This window comes from Triticum urartu, chromosome 2, assembly GCF_003073215.2.
Source record: "Triticum urartu cultivar G1812 chromosome 2, Tu2.1, whole genome shotgun sequence".
In the NCBI taxonomy this organism is placed as follows: domain Eukaryota; kingdom Viridiplantae; phylum Streptophyta; class Magnoliopsida; order Poales; family Poaceae; genus Triticum; species Triticum urartu.
In genome coordinates, this window is record NC_053023.1 from 278,773,317 (window position 1) to 278,798,073 (window position 24,757).

Sequence of the window (24,757 nt, forward strand, 5' to 3'; positions counted from 1 at the left end):
CTCTGCATGGTAGATAAAATGACATATCTTAGTTGTTGTGATTAATTGTTGTGTTTAGAGACAAAAATCAGGGCTTTGATTGAAGGAAGGACCGGTCAAGTTTCTCCTTCTCCTCCAATCTGCTTGCACCTTGGTCCCGCTGCACCTTCTAATGTGACTTACACCTAGATGAGGGGAGGAGTACGAGATACGGTGGCACACTGACTTTGGTCGAATACAAGTGCCCAAAATTATTGGAAGAGAGCAAAGTGTACAAAGTAAATAATTAAAATAGTAAATTAAACTGTTGGTCATTGAACTTATCTTATAAATTCACTTTGGTCACTGTACTCAAGAATACGGTTGATACGGTCACTATATACGTGATGAGGTGATTATATGGTCATTGTGAGATTGTATAACAAACACCCTCTAATAATCCCGCTGGAAAATTGAAGGAATGCCACATTTAAAAGAAAATTACATGTTTAACAAATTTTATTGTTAATATAATCTCTCTGTAAATATGAATCAATGCCACCATTTGAGAAATGCTACCGTCTTGCTTTCTTTCCCATTTAGATAAGTTAGATGCTTCTTTTTGTTGGCTTTTGTGTCATCCACCATTATTGACCAATAGCTGTTTCCTTTACACCTTTGTATAAACAGGGTTATCTACTTCACCTCGTTGCTATTGTGACCTTTTGTTGCACTGCACAAAACACTTTTGTTTTAAGATTGTTTTTGCGGTTTTAACCAAAATGTCACACCGACAGCGTTGCTTGATTTCTTGATCTTAGTGGAACTTCACAAGAGGAGATCTGACTTCCTATACATGTTGGCCAACTTGGTTCAGATCTTCTTCTTGTGAGTTGTTTGAATTGCACGTCATGAGAAGTCAGTACTAGCCTTCTTTCATATGTTGTGCTACTTATACGGTAATATTGCTTGATTTTAGTGAACTGCACAAATGGAGACAAGATTTCCAATATGTATGTGCACTGTAATATCCCATTGAGGTAAGATAAGAATATTTCACAACTGTTGACCTGTATTTTGCCACTTTCATCAGAAAATTAATGTCGTTGTTTAGTTCTATACTTTTGCTCCCTAATTGACATGCCAAATCTTACATTGAAGGCAAAGCTTGTCTGTTATTGAACAAAGTGATGAAGGGGACGAACAAGCGGAAGAAAAACAAAAATCAACTCCCGGTGCTATAATGAAGCACTTGAAATGTGATGACACAAGTAATCATATAGTTTTGCATCTTAATTTATTGCTATAGCTGGAACGAGTAATTGTTTTGCCACTGATTTGATGCCACTCTTAATGTAATATGAAATTAACTCTACTTGTTCAAATAGGTATCTTCTTTGAAGTAACATATATTTTAGTGGAACTACACATGAAGATGTTGGAAACATTTAACTAATCGAGGAGTATATAGTAAGCATGGAAACGATGGTAGATAACAACAGATGGTTCTGGAGAAGTGCTTGATCTGTATGCTCTACACAATAAGCCTCCTGACAAAGGTTGGTACTCGCCCACAGATTTCATCCATATGATTGAGCTTTGTCATCCCTAATTGTGTTGTGCTATTGTTTAGATACTCTCATGAGAAAGTGATATTGTCCTTGAGAAGTTCTTCATCTGTGTTGTTTTAAATATTTCCTTTCCTTTTTCTGAGCAAACTGGGATGCTAGCATTTAGTTGTCCTCTTTTCTTTGCACAACAAGATCATCCTCCTTTGAAGAAGAATATGGAGTACGTGAAGTGCTTAGTTTCGATTATTTTCCACAAGGTTAAAAAGCCAAGCCTCTCTTCCTAAGTTGGGAGCAGCTGAGATGGTTACATTATTTCCCACAAGAACAAACTAACATCATCTCAGAAGGACTCATGGATCTCCATCTTTGTTGCTGTGATGGCTAATACAATGTTGTGTTAGGATTCCTTTCGGTGAGTTCCATTTTTTAATATGTGTGCTCTTCATGGCTCATGTAGGTTGCATGTTTAAACTGTCAATTCATAGTACAGTTTGCTTTATACTAATCACTTTTTTGTATTTGTGCAAAAGTGGTGCTCAACTTGATTTCAATGGGAACTACACAAAATGTTCATGAATACATCGAATCATTCATTTCCACCACAAGAAAGGAGGTGTCGATATGTTCAAGGCATTGCAACATATAAAGGCAAAATCATACAAGCTATATGTGAATTTGGTTGATTTTTGTGGAACTGCACAAAAGAACAGCTGGTTTATTTAGCACGAGGTGCCATGTCAATGTTCGAACTGATGGCAAACCCTACCCATTCCATAATCATTGGCATTTGATATTTTGGAATGGTAAAACCTTGCCAAAGATTGCTCATTGATGTATGCAAAACAACATGCATTTGACATTTTGGAATGGGACAACCTTGTCAAATTTTTCTCATTGATGTTAGCAAGAAGACATGCATTTGATATTTTTGAATGGGTCTCCCTTTGCGGTCAGCAGCATCGATCGATTTTTCTTTATTCTTTAATTGTGAAATAAATATTGGCTCTGGCATGTGAATCACTGAGATGCATAATCATTGATTGTTTTGAATGTTCCCTATGAATTGCCAGGCCTGTGTGTTTGATTGCAATGTACAGGAACGCTAAAAATCTACTCAAACTCTTTGCACTCCCTCTATTCCTTTTTACTTCGCATATTAGATTTCTTTCAAGTCAGTTGATTTTACATTGGGAATGGTCATACTTTTTTCTATAAGATTGGTCAAAGTAGAGATACTTTCACTTCACACAAAACTTATATGCAGACTAAAAAGGACTGGAGGGAGTACATGTGAAACTTCTGCAAACAACGTGATCGCCCTGGGAATAATGCTAGCACATATTGTTTTGCATGGTCCTCCAACGCCGGTGATACAAGAATTCGAACTAATCGGACTAAATTCATTCATACACGATCGGATTTCATATAAACATGTCGGATTTCATTACATTTCATACATTCTTCAACTAAAAAGGGGTGCGCTAGAGGTAAAACTAATTAACCGAAGCTACCCACCCATGTTAGGCTGAGCCGAATAGAAGCTTCTTCTCCAGTGCAGCTCTCCGACTCCACGTCGAGCTAATCGGCCATCAATGGTCATCCCGCCAAGCTTGGCTTCAATCGAATGATACCAATGGTGGCCTTACTTGGACCCGAGCGGTGGCGACCTACCATGTTCTACTCTTCATCGTTTTCTGTGGGGCGGGGCCTCGACAGAGCTGGTGATGTCCTCTATCTCTTTACCGGCGGGGCAGCGCCTCGGCGGAGCGGGGGAAATCCTCCCCCTCATTGCCGGCAGGGCGGGGCCTCGACTGAGCAGGGGATGCCCTCTTCCTCGTTGTTGGCGGGGCGGGGCCTCGCCGAAGCTAGCGAGGTCCTCCTCCTCGGTGCCGACGGGGCGGGGCCTCGACAGAGCCGGCGATGTCCTCTGTCTTGTTGTTAGCGCGGTGGGACCTCGGTGGAGCAGGGCCTCATGGAAGCCGGCGAAATCCCTCGCCTCAGTGCCGGTGGGGCGGGGCATCGGCCGAGCCGGCGGTGTCCTCTGCCTCGTTGTTGGTGCCGCAGGGCCTCGATGGAGCAGGGCCTCGTCAACGCCAGTAGAGCGGAGACTTGTCAGAGCTGGCAATGTCCTCTGCCTCATCCTCTGTCTCGCCAAACAGAGCCTCACCCACTCTATCGCCCTCTTTGTAGGCGGTCGCAGCTTCTGCCACCCGCATGTAGTACCGCTAGCGCTCGAGGCGGCTCTCGCGGGCGGAGTGGAATGAGTCGAGCAGCGCCTCCTGCTCCACCTGCTCCGCGGTGATCTTCTCCTCCGCTTGTAGGTGCTCCTGGAGGACATGGTGGTTATAGGCTCCGTCGTCCTGTGCCTCCCGGAACTGCTCCTGACGCTTCTACCTCACCGTGTCCATGTATTGGGCACGGGCCTCACCAATGGTCATGGTGCAATGCACTGGTGAGGATGGTGCAGAGGAGTGGGATGGCGCCGGATCGTCGACTTCCATGTTCTGCATTGGGACATCGTCATCCTCCAGATGCCTACCAACGAGCCAGTTGGCAGCAATAGCAGCCATCTCCTTGTGGTTCATCGTCCGCCCGTCCCGAAGAGCGCTGGAGCACGACGAAGCCATGGTGGGCAGTAGTGGTGTGGATAGGAGAAAGGGAACGGAGGTGGATGATTGTGGCTATGGCCGGCGCAACAGTTTATATAGCAATGGTGGGCGACAGAGGGATGGATAGGTGGCACCAGAGTAGCCGCCTCGGCAACCGCTTATGATTAATGTGGGCGACAGGCGCACGGACGGACGACACTTGTGTCATTTGAATGTGGAGCAATGGCCTGAACCGGGAAGCGGCGTGGGCGGCCTTGACCACTTCAGGCGGAAAGCGCGTGCGGGCGAGGGAGGCGGTCTAGGTGGGCCAGGGCGGTCAGACTCGTGCTTGGCAGCTGGTCGGTCCAGCAGCCGCACATGCTGGCTCGCTGAGCTGAGCGATGACAATTAGACAATGGACGTAGCTTTCGACCAGGAGCTGGCGCCACTGTCCAAGCCGGTTCATGCCGTGTCCACCATAGAGCAGGTGCGGCCACACTTCGACGCCCTAATGGCGGAAGAGCTACCAGTGGAGGAGGACCTGTGCTGCAACCTCCGTCTCCTCAACGAGCACCGGCGAACAAGCGAACGACAATGCCACCGCAGACATGTGGCCCTATGATCCTGGCATCCTGAATGTGCAGTGGGCGCTGTATCAGACCATCCATAGGGCTCGCGAGGCCCTCTTCGTCATCCTTTGAGTTGTTGCGCTCGCCGTGGTGCCGCCGTCTCGCATTGTCAACATGGTCAACGGACATGAGGAATGAGGAGATGACTTTACATGGAGAGGATGACACTAGGGACCCACCAGGGCCATAGCTGCACGTACGCAAGTGCCTCCTTATTATATACAACTATAATTTTTTTTCTTGCTCCTGGTTTCCTGACATCACGGTCCCACACCATTGTCAACCTCTGTAGTGAATAAACGAGAGAATTGCACAAGGAGCGGCCGACAGCTGGGACCAAGCAGCTCGAGCAGTATTTGTATTTTTGAGGTGTGAGCACTATAGAGTTTTTTAGTGATGTTTTTGTTGTTGTTCAGAGGAGAGCAGGGTATTAACTGGGCGGGCTGTGGCCCGTCTAGCCCAGGACAGATATCCATCCTAGATATTAAAAAAAATTCAAGCTAAAAACGGCTAGCCTAGCTATACTTTTTTCGAGGAATACCCAGGCAAGGTCAACTTATTATTCTCTGCCCCGCTGGGCTACAAATCTTTCCTAGGAGGGATGCATTAGGCTTAATAAGAAGATGGGCTTTAAGAAATAATAAATGGGATGTAATTATAAAAACTCAGCAGTAACTAAAAAAATGCACCAAACACATAATTAGTTTTAAAAATATTATTTTTGGATTTTGAAAAATTAAATTTCGTTAATTGTTGCGTGCACAATATTTCGTTGGATTTTTAAGTAATAAAAATTTATTTTGTAATTATATTTAATCTAACTAGAAATATCGGGATAAAAATATTTTGGATCCCATCAAAATGTGGGAAATTTTATTGAATTCTTTTTTGAGCGGTTGGTTGAAATTATTAATCATTGTCCTGGCTTGAAAATGGGTTGTACTTTTAACAAACTATAGTAAATTCCATTGGAATTCAAAAATGGGATGTGCATTCTTACAAATCGCAAATGGGCTATATGTTCTCTGCCACACACTTGTGGGCCTAGAAAGTTGACGCGCCCCCAAAAAAACTAAGTTGACGCGTATGAAAGGCTTTGTCAACTTATAGTCAACACATGGTTCTGGCAGCAGTTGCCGTTGGATGTCTGAGGGAGTCTTGGATTAGGGGGTCTCCGGATAGCCGGACTATATCCTTTAGCCGGACTGTTGGACTATGAAGATACAAGATCGAAGACATCTTCCCATGTCCGTATGGGACTCTACTTGGCGTGGAAGGCAAGCTAGGCAATAGGGATATGGATATCTCCTCCTTTGTAACCTACCTTGTGTAACCCTAGCCCCCTCCGGTATCTATATAAACCAAAGGGTTTTAGTCCATTGGACAACATACAATCATACCATAGGCTAGCTTCTAGGGTTTAGCCTCTCTGATCTCGTGGTAGATCTACGCTTGTAATACTCATATCATGAAGAACAATCAAGCAGGACGTAGGGTTTTACCTCCATCAGGAGGGCCCGAACCAGGGTAAACATCGTGTCCCCTGCCTCCTGTTACCATCCGCCTTAGACGCATAGTTCGGGACCCCCTACCTGAGATCCGCCGGTTTTGACAACGACATTGGTGCTTTCATTGAGAGTTTCAGTGTGTCGCCACCATAAGGCTTGATGGCTCCTTCGGTCATCGCTAGCGATGCGGTCCAGGGTGAGGCTTTCCTCCCGGACAGATCTTCATATTCGGCGGCTTTGTAATACGGGCCAATTCTCTTGGACATTTGGAGCGGATTGAGAGCTACGCCCCTGGCCATCGGGTCAGATTTGGAAACTTGAACTACACGGCCGACATCGCGGAGACTTGATCTTCGACGGATTGGAGCCCAGGTCGGACGCGTCGTACAGTCTTGACGAGCATGACGAACTCGGCCGTCGGACAGTGTTCGGGAGATCACATCCGCAGCTACTCCGTCCATCAATCCGGAGCAAGTCACGCCATCCGAGAGCGGGGAGATGGACACCCGCCATGGAGGTCGCCCTCTCAATGGGGATGGAGCCGGATACTGACTTCGCCCCTTACGAGAGCTGTGTCGCCAAACCACTGGATTCATCTCCGGCCACGGACTCCGAGCCGCTCATATCCGTGCCCGTCGAGTCCGACTGGGCGCCGATCATGGAGTTCACCTCCACGGACATCTTTCAGCACTCACTCTTTGGGGATGTGCTAAATTCATTAAGGTCTCTCTCGTTGTCAGGAGAACCTTAGCCGAACTATGTACGGCTAGAATGGGATGCGGACGACGAAGAAATTCGCTGCCCACCCACCACCCACTTAGTAGCCAGTGTCGACGACTTAACCGACATGCTCGACTTCGGCTCCGAAGACTTCGACGGTATGGACGACAAAGCCGGAGACGAACAGGATCCACCGCCCTAGGGGCACTGGACCGCCACCTCATCATATGATATATAAATGGTGGACACCCCCAAAGAAGCCAATGGCGACGAGAAAGCGGAGGATGACCCCTCCAAGAAGGAACCCAAGCGCCAACGTCAGCGGCGCCGCTCTAAGTCACACCACAATAAGAGCAGTGATACCGGCACATGAGATAATAACACTCCGGACAGCGCCAAAGAAAACAACAATCCCCTCCAGCACTATGCAGAGCTAGAGGGCGAACAAGCTAGCCCCCCAGAGCAGGCAGCATGTGGAGAACCGGAGGAGGACAATTACATGCCTCTCTCCGAAGACGAGGCGAGCCTCGGCGATGACGAGTTCATCGTGCCTGAGGACCCCGTCGAGCAAGAGCGCTTCAAGCGCCGGCTTATGGCCACGGCAAGTAGCCTAAAGAAGAAACAGCAACAACTTCAAGCTGATTAACGCTTGCTAGCAGACAGATGGACTGAAGTCCTTGCGGCCAAGGAGCATGAACTCGAGCGCCCATCCAAGAGTTACCCAAAACGCAGGTTGCTACCTCACCTCGAGGAGGAAGCATTGAAACCTCGTTCACCAGTGTATGATGCGGCTGACCGGCCACTACGCAGCCGAGCCAGAGAGGCATTTCAGCCTAAAGTTCAGATCGCACCCCGTCGCCACTCAGTCAAAATACTAAGGCCTAGGGCAACACAGAGGACCTGTGAGACATCTTGGACAGTAAGGCAAAAATTGCATGGTCAATATACGGGACACGAGAACGTGCGCCCACACAGGACGACGATCGTCGCGTCGGATACACCAAGAGTAAATCCGGCCGGGCCGAATACAATAGACAAGACTCATACGAACTATGTCGGGATATAGCCCGGCAAAGAGGCACCGTACACCCCCTATGCTTCACTGATGAAGTTACGAATCATGAATTCCCGGAGGGTTTCAAACCCGTAAATATCAAATGATACGACGGCACAACATATCCCGTTGTATGGATTGAGGATTTCCTCCTTCACATCCACATGGCTCGCGGTGATGATCTACATGCCATCAACTACCTCCCACTAAAACTCAAAGGATGAGCCCGACATTGGCTGAATAGCTTGCCAACAGATTCAGTTGGCAGTTGGGAGGATTTGGAAGATGCATTTCTTGACAACTTCCAGGGCACTTATGTGTGGCCACTGGATGCTGATGACCTGAGCCACATAACCCAGCAGCTAGGGGAATTGGCCAGACAATTCTGGACACGGTTCCTGACTAAGAAAAATCAAATTGTAGACTGTCCGGATGTAGAAGCCCTAGCGGCATTCAAGCACAACATCTGCGACGAGTGGCTCGCCCGCCACCTCGGCCAGGAGAAGCCAAAATCTATGGCAGCCCTCACAACACTCATGACCCGCTTTTGCGAGGGCGAGGACAGCTGGCTGGCTCGCAGCAACAACACATCAAGGAATCCAGATATCTCGGATACCAAAGACGTTAATGGTAGGCAGTGTCGTAATAGACCAAAGTGCCGCAATAACGGCGATAACACGAAAGATACAGCAGTCAATGCCTGATTCAGAGGCTCTAAATCCGGTCAGCGGAAAAATCCATTTAAAATAAACACTCCGGCTCCGTCCAGTCTGGATCGCATACTGGATCGCTCATGTCAAATCCACGGCACCCCTGACAAACCAGCCAATCACACCAACAGAGAATGCTGGGTGTTTAAGCAGCCGACAAGTTAAATGCGGAAAGCAAGGACAAGGGGCTGCATAGCGATGACGAGGAGGAGCCCCGGCCGCCGAACCCAGGAGGATAGAAGGGGTTTCCCCCACAAGTGAAGACAGTGAACATGATATACACAACCCACTTTCCCAAGAGGGAGCGGAAGCATGCACTAAGGGATGTCTACGCGATGGAGCCCGTCGCCCCGAGGTTCAACCCATGGTCTGCTTGTCCGATCACCTTCGATCGCAGGGACCACCCCACTAGCATCCGTCATGGCGGATCCGCCGCACTGGTCCTAGACCCCATCATTGACGGATTTCACCTCACTCGAGTCCTTATGGATGGCGGCAGCAGCCCGAACCTGATTTATTAGGATACAGTGCGAAAAATGGGTATCGATCCCTCAAGGATCAAACCCAGCAAAACCACCTTTAAAGGCGCCATCCCAGGTGTAGATGCCCATTACACAGGCTCAATCACACCGGAAGTGGGCTTCAGATCACCGGATAACTTCTGAAGCGAAGAGTTAATCTTCCACATCATCCCGTTTCGTAGTGGCTATCATGCACTGCTCGGACGGCCAGCATTTGCAAAATTCAACGCAGTGCCGCATTACGCATACCTCAAGCTCAAGATGCCAGGACCCCGCGGGGTCATAACAATAAATGGAAACACAGAATGCTCGCTCCGAACAGAAGAGCACACTGCGGCCCTTGCAGTAGAGGCACAAAGCAGCCTGTTCAGGCAGACCACTCATTTGGCGTTACAGCCCCCGGACACCTTCAAGCGAGTCTGGAACAATCTGCAATAGGATCGCCTGTCGCGATCAACGCTCGCCTAGCAATCCGGCCCCCGTCCCAGTCCGAGTGCAGCGAAGAAATTTGTGCCGCACGTACATAACTACGCATTAAAAATACCATGGACATAGGCGGGGGCACAATCAGGACATGCCCTGCATTGTGGCTTAACCACACCAGGGGCTATATACCTTTGACATTCCTTTTCTCTTTCAGGGCCTAACACTTCGGAAGCCCTTTCCGGCAGTCCGATTGCCAGACACATTCTGGAAGCAACAACCAAGGCGGCAAGAAGCTAGGATGAACACAGGAACCGCCAGGTGGTCTCTAGTAATACTTGATATACCCGTTTTTCACTATTTATGCGTAGCTTGCCTTGGGATAGGACATTTTGAATTGTCCTACTTTATACTTATTGCACTACTTGTACCGGTATGCTTCGGTGTATTATTCAAATAACAATGCATATTATTAATCTGTCATTGCATTATTTAAGTTTTTCTCTTTCTCTTATATGTCCATTTACGACATTCCGCACCTGCACGCTCAGGTGCGGTAAGTATGCCAAGGGCTCTTGTTTACCCCGTCATACGGCGCAAGAAGTCCGAACACTTTCGACAGTGCGGCACCCCGAACTTATAGCATTATATGCATCAGCTCCAAATCATGTCTTGGGTCAAATGTTGGGTTGCCCGGCTCCCATGCTTTGGTACATTACGTTCCACTATATCGGCTAAGGTAGCAGTGGGAGAACTACTGCGATTGTGTCCTAGTTCTTCCGGACGAGCACCTCAGTAGAGAAAGCCAAAAACTGACTGTCATGATAAGGCGAGAGACTGGTCGCTGTTCGAGAGGTCTCAAGTCCTTAAAGACTTTTTCCGCTTCGGGCGAGGAGTCGGCCTTGTCCGGCTTAGGCGTGTATAGCGCGCCAAATTCGGCCCTCCGAATACCAGGGGCTTCGCCAAAAATTTAAAATCATAGACTTATATGGCTAAGTGAGAGTGATAAATCATTATAGTCCGATTGCCTGGTTCGTTGCGCTGAGCACCTCCCTTGAACGACCCAAAATTGGGGTAAAGAGTGTTCAGATTTACCACGAACACCCCAGTACTAGTTACATGGGGGCAGAAGCCGACGACTGCCCAACTCTCAGATTTTATAAACGGCCGCATAGAAGATAATATTTTAAATTAAGAAAGCGTCGCATGGCGCAAAAGAACTCGTTTCATATTACAGGATCACATGGGCATGTTCATTCAAAGATTACATCCTTGGCACACTCATCCGCCACTAAGCAGGAACCCTTTAGGACGCTCTCATAATAATTCTCGGGGCAGCGATGCTCCTTGCCCTCCGGCGGCCCCGCCTTCACAAGCTTCACGGTGTCCAACTTCTCCGAGTGCACCTTCGCCTAGCAAAAGCCCTACGTGCACCTTCGATGCAAACGGACCGCTTGATGACCTCATGCCGTGGGCAGGCTTCCACTAGCCGCCTCACCAGACCGAAGTAGCTGCAGGACAGTGGTTCGCCAGGCCACATCCGAACTATAAGGCCCCTCATGGCCCGTTCCGCCGCCTTGTGAAGTTCGACCAGCTTCTTCAGCTGGTCGCTCAAGGACACGGGGTGTTCGGTCCCAGTATACTGAGACTTGAACAACTTCTCCGTTGAGCTCCCCTCCTCAGCTCGGTAAAACTCCGCGGCATCCAGCACACTGCGGCGAACATCTGCAAACGCTCCTGGAGAGCTCCGAACTCGGGTAAGAAAAAGGAAAGTCTCCTTCACATGCTTGCTTTGCATATTGAATGCCTTACCCGCTGCATTCTTCTTCGCCGCATCAATCTCCGGACGCTTTCAAGTGCCTGTGCGAGCTCGGACCCTCGCGTCTTGGAGTCAAGCTCCAAGGACTCGTGCTTTTTGGCGAGAGCGTCGAGCTCTTGCTGCACCTCGACCACTCTGGCTTCTTGTCTCTCCTGTTCAATGCGTTCTTTGGCCGCTTTGTCTTCGGCCGCGGACAACGCCTTCCTCAGGGTCTCCACCTTGGTCGTGGCCCCTGACAAATTCATGATGATCCTATTACTTTACAACGAACTTCTCTTTAACTATATAAACTGGGGTATATCTTCCTTTGTTCTCCTCGAGCTACCCCTTGGTAAGGCCGAGCTCGTCCTTGGACCGCTTCAGGGTCTGCTTCAGCGTAGAGACCTCCGCAGTACGTGCGGCAGCGGCCAGTGGGGAAGCCTGCACATACACATAGACATACTCTAATTAGACTCCTGAGTTATCATTTGATACTCTATTCGGCTTTTGTTCACGAACGCCGAACAGAGCATCAGGGTCTACTATCTGTGCGGTAATATTTTTATATTTTGAATGCTTACCTCAAAGCCTGTTAGGAAGCTGGCACAAGCTTCGGTCAGTCCGTTTTTGGTGGACAGAACCTTCTTGACCACCACACTCATCGATGGAAGCGCTGTGAAGCGCTTCCTGCAAGTTATCCGGTGCCTCTGGTTGGACAGAGGACACCAGCATGGATGGTTGGCCCCCCTTAATGGGGGACCGCCTACTGGAGTCCGGAACCATTGAAGGTTCCGGTGCAGTGTCCGGCTGGGGCCCGAACTCGAAGCCCATAGGAGCCTCGCTCCCTTGGTACTCAGGGTCCGGGAGGTCGCCGTGAGGCGCCCCCAGGGTCACCTCCACTTGGGTCGGTGCCTTTTGAGACACAACCTCGGCGTTGTCCATAGGGCGAGGGGTGGAAGCCGTCGGAGGAGAACCGTTGTTCATATCCGACGAGCCCAAAGAGCCGCTCGACGAGGGTACGTCCAGATGAGCTCGGGCCGGACTGCATAATCATGTTCGGCATGAGCAAAGGCAGTACAATAAAACATACCATGAAGTACTATGGTGTTCGGACACTTACGAATTTGCCATGGACTTGTCCTTGGGTAGCCACTCGTCGCCGCTGTCGGCGGCCGTCGTGGCACAGTCCGGAGGGAGGGTCTTTCCCTTCTTGGACCCTTCGGCCTCCCCGGATGGGTCGACGTTCCTTTTCTTGTCTCCCCCAACTGTGGAGGTGAACATTTCTCATCCTCCTCGTTTCAGTGGGAGGAGTGCGCGTCAGACTCATCGGATGATGAGTCCGATAGAACCACCTTGCACCGGAGACCCTTTGGCATCGGGATCTAACTAAACCCGAGCGATTGCACTGGCTATGCGTTACTAAACCCAAGCGATCGATCCCCTTGCTGTTAACTGAACCCGATCGAGCGATTTCTTCCCTATTGCTGATAACTGAAGCCGATCAAACCTGCTGCCTCTTGATGAACAGTGAGCGTTGTTGGGGGTTGGATGAACAATTCCTGGTGGGGGTTGGATGAACAGGACCCCGTGGTAGTAGAGGCCATTGCCGCTGGATGAACAGGACCCCGATCGAGCCTGTTGGGGGTCGCTGAATAGAACCTCATGGAAGACTGGATGAACAGCAGCCGGTCGAGGGCTGGTTGAACAGTAGCCGGTGGAGGACTGGATGAACCTTAGCCCGTGGAGGGGTGGTTGAACAGGACCCCGTGGAGAGGGCTTGTTGAACAATAGTCGGTGGAGGCTGGATGAACAGGACTCCATGGTGAATAGTAGCTGGTGGAGCTGGAGGAGGTTGACGGTGGATGAACAGTAGCAGGTGGAGGCTGGAGGAAGTCGATGGTGGATGAACAGTAGCCCGTGGAGGCAGGAGCTAGGTATTAGAAGGTGGATGAATAGTAGCCCGTGGAGTCCCTTTTTGTGGTAAGCCACACCCCTGTCGATGAACAGGACTCCCATATCGACCATAGGCATTCCAACACAAGTCTGTTTCCTCCGTTTTGCGGTACACCACACCCCTCCCGAACAAAAGCACCCCGTTTAGACCATAGGAGCTTGAACACAAGTCCCTTTCCTCCGTTTTACGGTATGCCAGACCCATTCCGATGAACATGACCCCGTTTCGACCGTACGTGGTCGAACACAAGGCCGTTTTCCTCCTTTTTGCAGTACGCCAAACCCCGTTCCGGTTGTTCCGTCCAAGCCAGTAGGCTCCCATTGAACACGACCCATTCCGACCCAGTCTGTTGCTCCCAATGAACAGGATGTGTTCCGACCCAGTCACTAGGCTCCCCATGAACACAACGATGTTTCCTCCATTCTGACCCAGCCGGTTGGCTACCGATGAAAAGGATGTCGTTGCTGCCCTCCACTGCCTCTCCATATACACGAGCCCTGGCCATACGTATGCGCGAGTAGGCATTGAAGACCCTGCCCGTATGTACGTACATACGTGTAGACGATATAGACGGGACTACCTGAACATCTACTGCTCCTTACTGGGCCATGGTTCATAGAGGCAGAAAGACCGATGGACCAGTATGTACGTACACGTTTGCGACCAGAATGACAATGCTACGTAGCTTCGACCGGGTGGGTACCGACTGTCAGGGAGGATAAGGAGGCACTTCCTTGCGTGCAAAGATGTAGCTGGTGGGTCCGAGCTCACAGGGGGAGGATTCTTTTTTTTGCCCGTAATAAGGAGGCACTTCCTTGCGTGTGAAGATGTAGTTGGTGGTTCCATCTGTCAGCCTCACCGCGTATAGTCCTCTTCCGATGGCTGTCATCCATTGACCATGTTGACCACGCCATGCGGACAACACCAGGTGGTGGAGGACGGTGGGCACGGAACAATACGGAGCCTGGGAACATGTGGAGGGTAGTACGAGGTTTAAATGGTTCGGTTGCGGTGTTGGCTGCCGTCGCTGCAAAATAACAGGCGGTGTGGGTGAGTCGAGGGATGGCCTGGCCAGTGGTGGGAGTAATAGGGGGCGGTGAGGCCTCCACGGAAAGCACAGTCGGCCACGGGAGACAGGAGCACACGGTGGTTTGGATGGTTGGAGCAAGAACATCAGAGGTTGAAGAAGCAGGATGACCATTGGATGTTAACAATCCAACAGTCACTAGTGATATAATCGTTTGTTGACTAAGTTGACAAATCCTCCGTACGTGTCAACTTAGTAGGGACACAAGTTAGCCTCCAAATCTGGTGGGCCCCAGCTGTCATGGGGAGCACTCGTTATTTTTCCCTTAATAAGGAGGCACTTCCTTCCTTGCCAAGATATAGCTGGTGGGTCCTAGCTATCATTGGGCATATTAATTCTTTTTGGTGTAATAAGGAGGCACTTGCTTGCGTGCGGCCATGGACCATGTGGGTCCCAATTATCAGCCTCTCCATGTACATTCCTCTTCTAATGTTGTCGTTTCTTGACAATGTTGACCACACCGTGCCGAGAACACCAGTGCGATGGACGACAGCGAGACCCAGGAAGGGAATGACCCGGAGGCGGCGAAGCTACAACAGTGGAATGATGTGGGTGAGTAGAGGGATGGCATGGCTAGCGGTCGGAGTAGTAGGGGCACTGAGGCCTGCGCGGCACCATAGCCAGCTACGGGAGGCTGGAGCAAGCGGTCCCGTCGGCGCTGGATTTGGCGGCTGGAGCAAGAAGATTAGAGATTGAAGAAGCACGACGGCCATTGGATTGATATCCAACGATTACGTCTGCCAGCATCGTTTGTTGACGTATATAATAAGTAAACGAAATTGCATACGCGTCAACTTAATAGGCCCACAAGTCAGACCATTCCCTATTTTTTTAATAATTTCCAGCTCATTGCAACTTCTTATGCAATTTATTGCAGTCTTTTTTTGTTGGCTAGGGCCAGGGTTAAAAATTTAAACGAAATTTCACATATTTTTGAGGGGTCCAAACTATTTTTAATACTAAAATGTCGAGCCAGATTTAAAGTACTTTCAAGATATATTTAAATTAGGTTAAAGCCCAGTGAAATTGGAATTTAAAAATGTTATAAAAATCAGAAATTATAAAGTAATTGCCAATTTATCATTTGTTTTTATATTTATAGCCCATTTCATCTTACTTTGAAGATTTGTAGCCGTCTTGAAAGAGTTGCAGCCCATCAGGCACTACTAGGGAAAAGCCTAGTAGTAGCGTGGGTTTAATGCCTCTTAGTAGCGCGGGGAACCACGCTCCTAGTAAGGCGCTACAGCTATTACTTAGCAGTAAGCGTGCGGCACACGCTACTGCTAAGACATATAGCTGCAGCGCGTGTTTACTCCAGCGCTACTGCTAATCTATCTAGTAGCAGCGTGTTTCCTGTCCATCGCTACTAGTATTATTATTTTTCATTTTTTTTACTTTTTAGTGTATTTATACGCCGTTATACAAATTTTGGTATAATAACAATTATGAGGTTGTTATATCAATATATCCATAACAGTGTGTCAAATGAAGGTGGATTAGGTTCAAGTGGAGGCAACATGTGGTGCATGTCAAAAGTATACTACTAATCCAAACTTGATCTAGTTTGGACTAGTAGTACTTTCGATGTGCACCACATGATGCCTCCACTTGAATCTAATCCGCCAACACAATCTATTTAATCATCATCATAGTCATTACCACCAACAGTAGCTATTTAATCATCATAGTCATAGTGTAGCACACATCCTCATCTTCAAACTCATTCTAAGCTTAATCACAACCAACACTAGCTGCGGTAGCTACATCTAATCACCACCAACACTATCTAATAATAATCATCATAGTCATTACCACCAACACTAGCAATTTGATCATCTTAACTCATTTCTAGCTATCTAATCACTCCTGTGCTCTTCTCTCAGGTAAAATAGCATAAAACATGTGTAGCACTCCTACTTCATCATGTTGGAGCATGCAGATGAACCTGTCTCCTAATTGTGGGCTGCGCTTCTGATTGCTACCTCCTAGTACTTCTCTGCGATCGTTGACAATTTTGCTCTGGTCTTTTACTATTAAGCATTCCTTGCTTTTAGAAATCATGAATGCACTAAAGTGCATTGTATGATGTCTTGGCCGTAAGCTGACCATTCTCATGCGACCTTTAGTCTCGATCCAATGAGGCACAACATTCATCAGGAGTCCCTGTTGAAGAACATCGTATAGTAACATACTTAGCAATGAAGTTTAGCTTAAAAAATAATGTATGCAAAAGATGCACTGAGGACAAATAGTAAATATTTGACCATCTTTCCTAAAGAGATGTGACCGTAGTTCAATACGAACACTATTGGTCGCATGTTTTGAGTACTAAGATTTTTAAGTCCAGGAAAATAATTTGTCTTGACAGTACGAAGATCCTCAAGCCATGAAACATAATGACCTATCTCCTCGCAGTTTAGTTCAACCCCGAGACAGTGGACGGTCATGTCTACCAAGCGCCGGACATGTTTGCTTGAATGGAAATAAGCTGTCAATAGAAATTAATTGTCAACTATTTTTGAATTAACAATATCGAAGACATAAATATGGTTGAGAAACTCACATAATGGTATAACTGGAGGCGTCTGCACATCGACCCAGATGTCGATATTACCTTCAATATCATCGAAAGACATAAATATGGTTAAGAAACTCACATTATAGTAGTTTTCATAGGATTGAAACCTATCTTATCCAAGACAAAAACTCTTGCATGGCAGGGGATACACTAGTAGAATAGTAAAAAAATTATAAGTTGAAGCAAATGAAGCAGATGTCATGCTTAAATACGAAAAAAGACTTGTCGTTGTGACTTACTGTATCCACTTCGAAGTTCTCGTCCAGCTTGATGCTGAAGCGCCTATCATAATCTAGGAAGATTCTGCCGCACAGGACGCGCTCGTCTTTGTAATATTCGCAAATACCGAAATCCTTTTCGTCATCAGACAGTACCTATGTTCATAGTTGAAACATTAATTGAAAATCGATCGAAGGCAACTATCAGGATATTCAACACACAAATCCGGGGCACTCGATATTTCCTACATATTCTGGCACAAGTGATGCCAAAATTCACACAAAAATCTGGCATGACTGATAAATCTCCAACGTTTTCTATAATTTTTTACACTTCCATGATATTATATTATCTGCTTTGGATGTTAATGGGCTCTATTTTACACTTTTATATTATTTTTGGGACTAACCTATTAACCCAAGGCCCAGTGCAAATTGCTGTTTTTTTGCCTATTTCAGTGTTTCGCAGAAAAGGAATATCAAACGGAGTCCAAACAGAATGAAACCTTCGGGAGCGTGATTTTTGGAACAAACGTGATCTAGAGGACTTGGAATGGACGTCAAGAAATGGACGAGGAGTCCACGAGGCCGGGGGACACGCCTACCTCCCTAGGTGCGCCCTCTCCCCTCGTGGCTCAACCGACCTACTTCTTCCTCCTATATATGTTCACATACCCGGAAAACATCCAGGAGCACCACAAAACCCTATTTCCACCGCCGCAACCTTCTGTACCCAAGAGATCCCATCTTGGGGACTTTTCGGAGCTCCGTCGGAGGGGGCATTGATCACGGAGGGCCTCCACATCAACTCCATGGCCCCTCCGATGACGTGTGAGTAGTTTACTTCAGACCTTCGGGTCCATAGTTATTAGCTAGATGGCTTCTTCTCTCTCGTTGAATCTCAATACAAAGTTCTCCTCAATCTTCTTGGAGATCTATTCAATGTAACTCTCTTTGCGGTGTGTTTGTCGAGATCCGATGAATTGTGTGTTTATGATCAACTCTATCTATGAACAATATTTGATTCTTCTCTGAAATCTTTTATGCGTGATTGGTTATCTTTGCAAGTCTCTTCGAATTATCAGTTTGGTGTGGCCTACTAGATTGATCTTTCTTGCAATGGGAGAAGTGCTTAGCTCTGGGTTCAATCTTGTGGTGCTCGATCCCAGTGACAGAAACGGAAACGACACATATTGTATTGTTTCCATCAAGGATAAAAAGATGGGGTTTATATCATATTGCTTGAGTTTATCGCTCTACATCATGTCATCTTACCTAAGGCGTTACTCTATTCTTATGAACTTAATACTCTAGATGCATGCTAGATAGCGGTCGATGTGTGGAGTAATAGTACTAGATGCAGGCAGGAGTCGGTCTACTTGTCACGGACGTGATGCCTATATACATGATCATGCCTAGATATTCTCATAATTATTCGCTTTTCTATCAATTGCTCGACAGTAATTCGTTCACCCACCATAATACTTATGCTATCTTGAGAGAAGCCACTAGTGAAACTTATGGCCCCCGGGTCTATTCTCCATCATATAAGTTTCCAATCTATTTTATTTTGCAATCTTTACTTTCAACCTATATCATAAAAATAAAATAAATATTTATATTATCATTATTATCTCTATCAGATCTCACTCTTGTAAGTGACCGTGAAGGGATTGACAACCCCTTTATCGCGTTGGTTGCGAGGTTCTTATTTTTTGTGTAGGTACGAGGGACTTGCGTGTGGCCTCCTACTGGATTGATACCTTGGTTCTCAAAAATTGAGGGAAATACTTACGCGACTTTGCTGCATCACCCTTTCCTCTTCAAGGGAAAACCAACGCAATGGTCAAGAGGTATCAATGACCTTTGCTAAAATAGGACATATCGAGCACCTGCGATTTGCCGGAACGGAAGTGAATCAACACTCTAGCAAAACATAGGTCACTCAGAGGTGTAGCCTGCAAACATGACCGGCCACTTGGGAAAGCACATATCCCATTTCAGTAACACAAGATATACATTTCAAAATATCTTATAGGACTCTTATTGACATGAGCATTCAATAAGCAAAACCAAATCATAAAATAAATAAGTATTCTAATTAGCATGCATTCAATAAGCAAAAGTAAATCACCTCATGCATCTGTACATCGTCGAATATTAACACTAATACATCCTGAATAGTATCATACATATAACAACACTAATACAACTAAAACCCTAGCGCACGACGGGTATCGGTGCGGGCGGTGAACACCCAAAGAGAATGAACCATCACAAGATCATAGATCCAGTGAGATCCCTAGAGAACCTGCCAGGTATTGGAGAACCTGTGCTCCAACGCAAACAAGTAGCAACGGACATGCGCTTCCTCCTCGCTGACATGATGACGTACCACCTCTGTGGGGTCCTCAAGCCTCTGCACCGTCACTGGCCCACACGACCTCCACCAAAGAAGGTTCTGGTCAACGACGGGCTGGCTCCTCACCAAGCTGCGCCCCCGGTAGGTAGCGCCTCGCAGTACCAGCCCGGCGGAGCCCATTCCCGGACAGGGCCATCTGGTCAAGCAGGTGTCCTCCACCGAGTCGACGATGAGGATCCGGGATAGGCATCGTCAACGTCGATGCAGGAATAATTGCTTTAACTAAAAAAATAACAACAATGTGACATGTTTAACTAGTTCTATTAATTCAACTAGTTCTTACAAAAAATAAACTTACAAAAAAATAAACTTACTAGTTCTTACAAAAAACAAACATAACATAGTGGCAAGAGCGTCGCAGTTCATTACACACCCCAGCACGGCCCTCTACTTTTTCCAAATGTAGGAGAAAGGAAAGGGAAAACAAAAGCATGCCTCACAACCACAATACCTCCTGCGGTCAAGCTCACGCAAAGCCCGAAGCTCAGCCCAAGCCTTCCTCCAGCTTCACCGGAGCACGGTGGTGATATGGACCGTCACGTTCCCCGATCCGAGCCTGGCGGCGCGGTCACTCATCATAGCCACTGCTGCTGGTGCTCTCCCTGGAGGGGGAGCCACTGCTACTGGAGGTGGAGCGGCTGTCGCCAAGGGCAAGCTCACCCTCGTCGTCGTTGTGTCCATCGCCAAGGCCAGGCTCATCGCCGCTATTGCCATCTTCAGGGTAGCACCCCGCGCGGCGGCCGTCTTCCCCAAACACGCTCGCGTTGAGGGTTGCAAGGCCGTCGTACCTCAAGTGGAGGATCCACCTCCCACTAAGGCCTCGCGCACGGGCAAACACCTACCAACCTCGGGTCAAGGACACGTTGCCCGCGACTGTGACTTTGACCCCCGCCCACGAGGCTCTGCTGCAGTAGTCGTCAGCCCGCAGCCAGAGGTCATCAAGCCCCACGGTCTGCAGCGCACCCGCAAAGAAGCGCGGGAGCGTGAGCCAGGTGCCAGCGGGCCTCTCCGACCGCACGACAAACTCTGGAAACGCTTCCGCCGAGTGGAAGCACGGCCGGGGAGGCCGGGCAACCATGGCGCGCCTTCCCCCATCACAGGACATGCCTTATACATGGTCCCTCCCCCACAAGAAGAAGCACCGCCAAGGCCGCCAGAGGCAGCTCCCACTCTTGGAGGAGTGTGCCCTAAGGTGCCACCATTAGGGTCGCGACGTACTTGCACGGACGTCCGCGGACCCTCTTGGGCGGCGGCGAATCCGGTCCCTCCTTGGGGGCCTTCCCATTCTCTACGGCGGAGAACTTCCTCGTTGGTGCCATGAGCACTTCGACAAGACGGGGAGACAAAGGAGAAGAAGAAGCAGCGGGCAACGAGAACATGGAGATGAGCAAGGGGGGATTCGCCCCTCCCCTCATTTATAGCCAGAGGGAGGCCAACCGCCGGCATCCATGATCCCACGCAATGATGATCTTTCTCTGGATGCAGCAGCTCTTGTCAAGTCGGACGATTGCCGAGGCAGCATGGGCAAGTAGAGACGCCCTCGTCCCATCAATTGCCACACGTAGACCAAGGCCGAAGGTGGTTAGGGCCCACGGTGCATCGCACTTGCCCTTTGGCTACACCTCGAAGCCAAGTTCGAGCGCGCCTTGGGCCTGGGGGCTACTGTCGGTGTTCTATGAATGGGGGTACCCAGACTTGCCTGTCTGCGGCCCACGGCGTGGCTCCATTGACGGCCCGGTACTGCCCACCTTCAACATCAACAAACTCAATACCCTCGCGAGGGGCCAAGCGTCACGAGGTGGTCGATACCAAGACCTACAGAAGGAGCGGCCTCCTCAAGTTGGCTCCTGAGGAGCGGACCTTTCTATGCAAGCCTCACCTCGTGAGGTTCAGATGACATGAGTCGTGATGACCAAGGCCAGGCAGGCGCCATCGGGTGCAGGACAACGTTTTCCTCTTTGGTGCTAATGCGGCAAGCGCAGGCGCGGAGTCCTAAGGAATCAGCCAAAGGTTTCCATTCCCATGCAACAAGACCAAGACCGCCAGGACGGCAGGATGGAGGTCATCACCGAGCCCACCATGGCGTCACGACAAGAAGCTTTGCAGGCGAAGACTATTTTTGTCAGGATAAGATGTACTAGTTGTCTCCCTTCGAATTTGGCCGTTGTTGGATCCCTTCCCGACTTCATTTGGGAAGAGGACCAAGGCCACTATAAACAGGACCTAGGCACCACCGTAGAAGGGGAGGAGAGAAAAACCCGGATCACTCAGATCATCCTCTATCCCACACCGCCTGAGGTTGTTCCTCCACTGTACCAGTTCATCCTCGACCCACCTCGAGGCCAATCCACCACAAAGGAGGAGTAGGGTTTTACACCGCAAGGTGGCCCAAACCTAGGTAAACTGATGTGTCCCATTTCCTTCCTGTTCATCAAGCTAGGCCATGAGATTGGCGAGTAGGCAGACTGGGAGGTTGAGTTCTTCGCACGAACCCAGAGTTCAAATCTATCGAGGGTCTGAGGAGCCCGAAATCCGACACATGGGACTAGAATTCTCGGTGGGTTCGATAAACCCTGCAATACAAACATATATTGGAGTGTAACCATAATTGATAAACCATCCTAAAAAAAGATGATCTGGATACTTCAAAATATACAGACTGAATTGAGCGGACAGACATTAACATAGACTGTTCTCAGGACTCACCACACAACAAAAGCGGCAGTACTAAACAACACAGGGTTCACACACACAAATCAAGTACTGAACAATAGTACTTACTACAGACAAGTAAAGTTGCACTAATTAAACTCTACAGACTATTTCTTGCCACCGACCTACGGGATGAACCCCAGATAACTCACTAGGCCATGGACTTCTTGAGAGATGTCTACTAGCTAGCAGCACCATCACCATCTCGTCAACATTGGAGAACCTAACAGTGTGGTCTTTCCACTCATAAACATGACGATGAAGACAGTCCGCATCAGATTTGGTGGGAAGCTTTACAAGACCCACACCCTTCATAATTCAAGGCACAGCCAGGAAATTATTTTGGTCAAGTACACCCCCGAGAACACGTCTCACAACAGTGCTACAGGAAAATACTAGTTCAGGACACGTGGCGACAAGGACACAGTTGCTGGATAGTTTAGCAGTAGAACTCATCCTCAGGTCTTCTAGTTCACACGGCATGACGTTGAGAACTTCATCTCCACCGCAAACCTGGTTCTAATTCAAACAGAAACCAAATATTTTATTACTACCTCCGTTCAGAAAGATAAGATGATTTTCGATATTTTACTACATATAAGACTACATATACGCACAGAAATAAGTGAACACAGACACTAGAACATGCCTTCAAAGGAATCAGAGCAGAGGGATTACTTACACTATCCATAACACAAGTTACTGAGGCAAACATACTATCTTCAAAGGTAGCATTGACATTCATAAAGTAGTTGAAAGTAATCTATAAGAAATCAGTGTCAACCTCTCGCATGTTTTGGTCAAAAGAGGAATGTAGAACCGTCATTTGGCACACAAAAATCACATGCAAGATCACCCAGAAAGTTGTACTACTAGTACTAGTACTACGTGTTAGATAAAAACATGAGCAAGATCGAGAAAAAGATCGTCAAGAAGAGATATTACCTAGACTTGCTTAATGATGGATCCTAGAGGGGGGGCTTGGATAGGGCGATGACCTTGAGCTTGTCTACGGTAGTCTCGATAGGGTGCTTGCGCTTCTTCATACCATGAGCCTCGATGGTTTTGGCAAGAGCCATAGACATCACTTCGGCCAGTGCTCCAGTGTCCATCAAGAAACTGCCAAATATAAATAAACGAAAAGAAACCATAATCACAAACCCAAAACAAGAACAGAGAGGGAGTTATAGGATCAGTCTCGGGGTTGCATGACCGGGCCTTGGCCAGAATCAACACCTTTGATGTGCTCACCTTTCCTTCTTTGGGAGAGAAAAACAATGGCAGAAGCTGGTCAGGGTTTTCTTGAAGAAATGAGGAACAAGATGAGGGAGAAGTGAGTTGGGGTTTTCTTCAAGAGAGGAAGCTGATGATAAGAGTGAAATGATGGTTGCTTCGTCCGTCCAACTTACTGCTAGAAAGGTGGGGGTTTTGTGATTTGATGGCTCATTGGGCATTACTGCGGTGCTTCGATCGGGGTAGTCTACCGTGCAGTTCGTCACTCTAGAACAGAGTAATTTAGTGCCTGGCTAGTGGACCCCGATGCCGGTTGTCCCACATGTCGGTAAAAGTGAGTAGCAAGGTTCGCGACGACCATCGAGGAGGATCCGCAAGGTAGAGCATGTTCACTGTTTCTGAAGAAGAAAAATGATTACAACAAGCATTTCCACTCTTACGATGGAGAAGTGCGAATCACGACAGCCACTTGAACTTACATAGTGCTCCTGGTACTAGGCATGCACTGGTACGTGTCGGTGCTATTAAAACAGTTTTTGACCCCTTTCCGCGACGGCATTTGGAACCGTCACCTAGTGACACTACAAGAAAAAGACACATCCGTGGCATTTTGGGCTGAACGAAAAAAAAATTCTGTCATGCTTATGACACTTCTATGACAATAATTGTGAGAAAACCCAACATCATCATAGATGTGGTGGGCTCCTACTTCTATGACAAAAAATCATGACAAAAATGGGCTTTTTGTCCTGGGCGGGCCAAAGACGCATCTGCATGACATTCTTTGGGCTGTCCATGATGAAAAAACTATGGTAGAAGCGAGGGCAAGGAAAATATTGGGGGAGTTCCCGGTTATGGTGGGTGGTTGGGTGCCGAGCAATGCACATTTCTCTCGCATGTACGCGTGTGTGTGTGAGGCGTTGCACTTTGACTGAAACCGAGCGATTGCACTAGCTACGTTACTGAACCCGAGCGATCGATCCCTTGTAGTTAACTGAACCCGAGTGATTTCTTCACTACTACTGCTAACTGAAGTCGATCGTTGCTGCCTCTGCATGAAGAGTGAGAGTTGT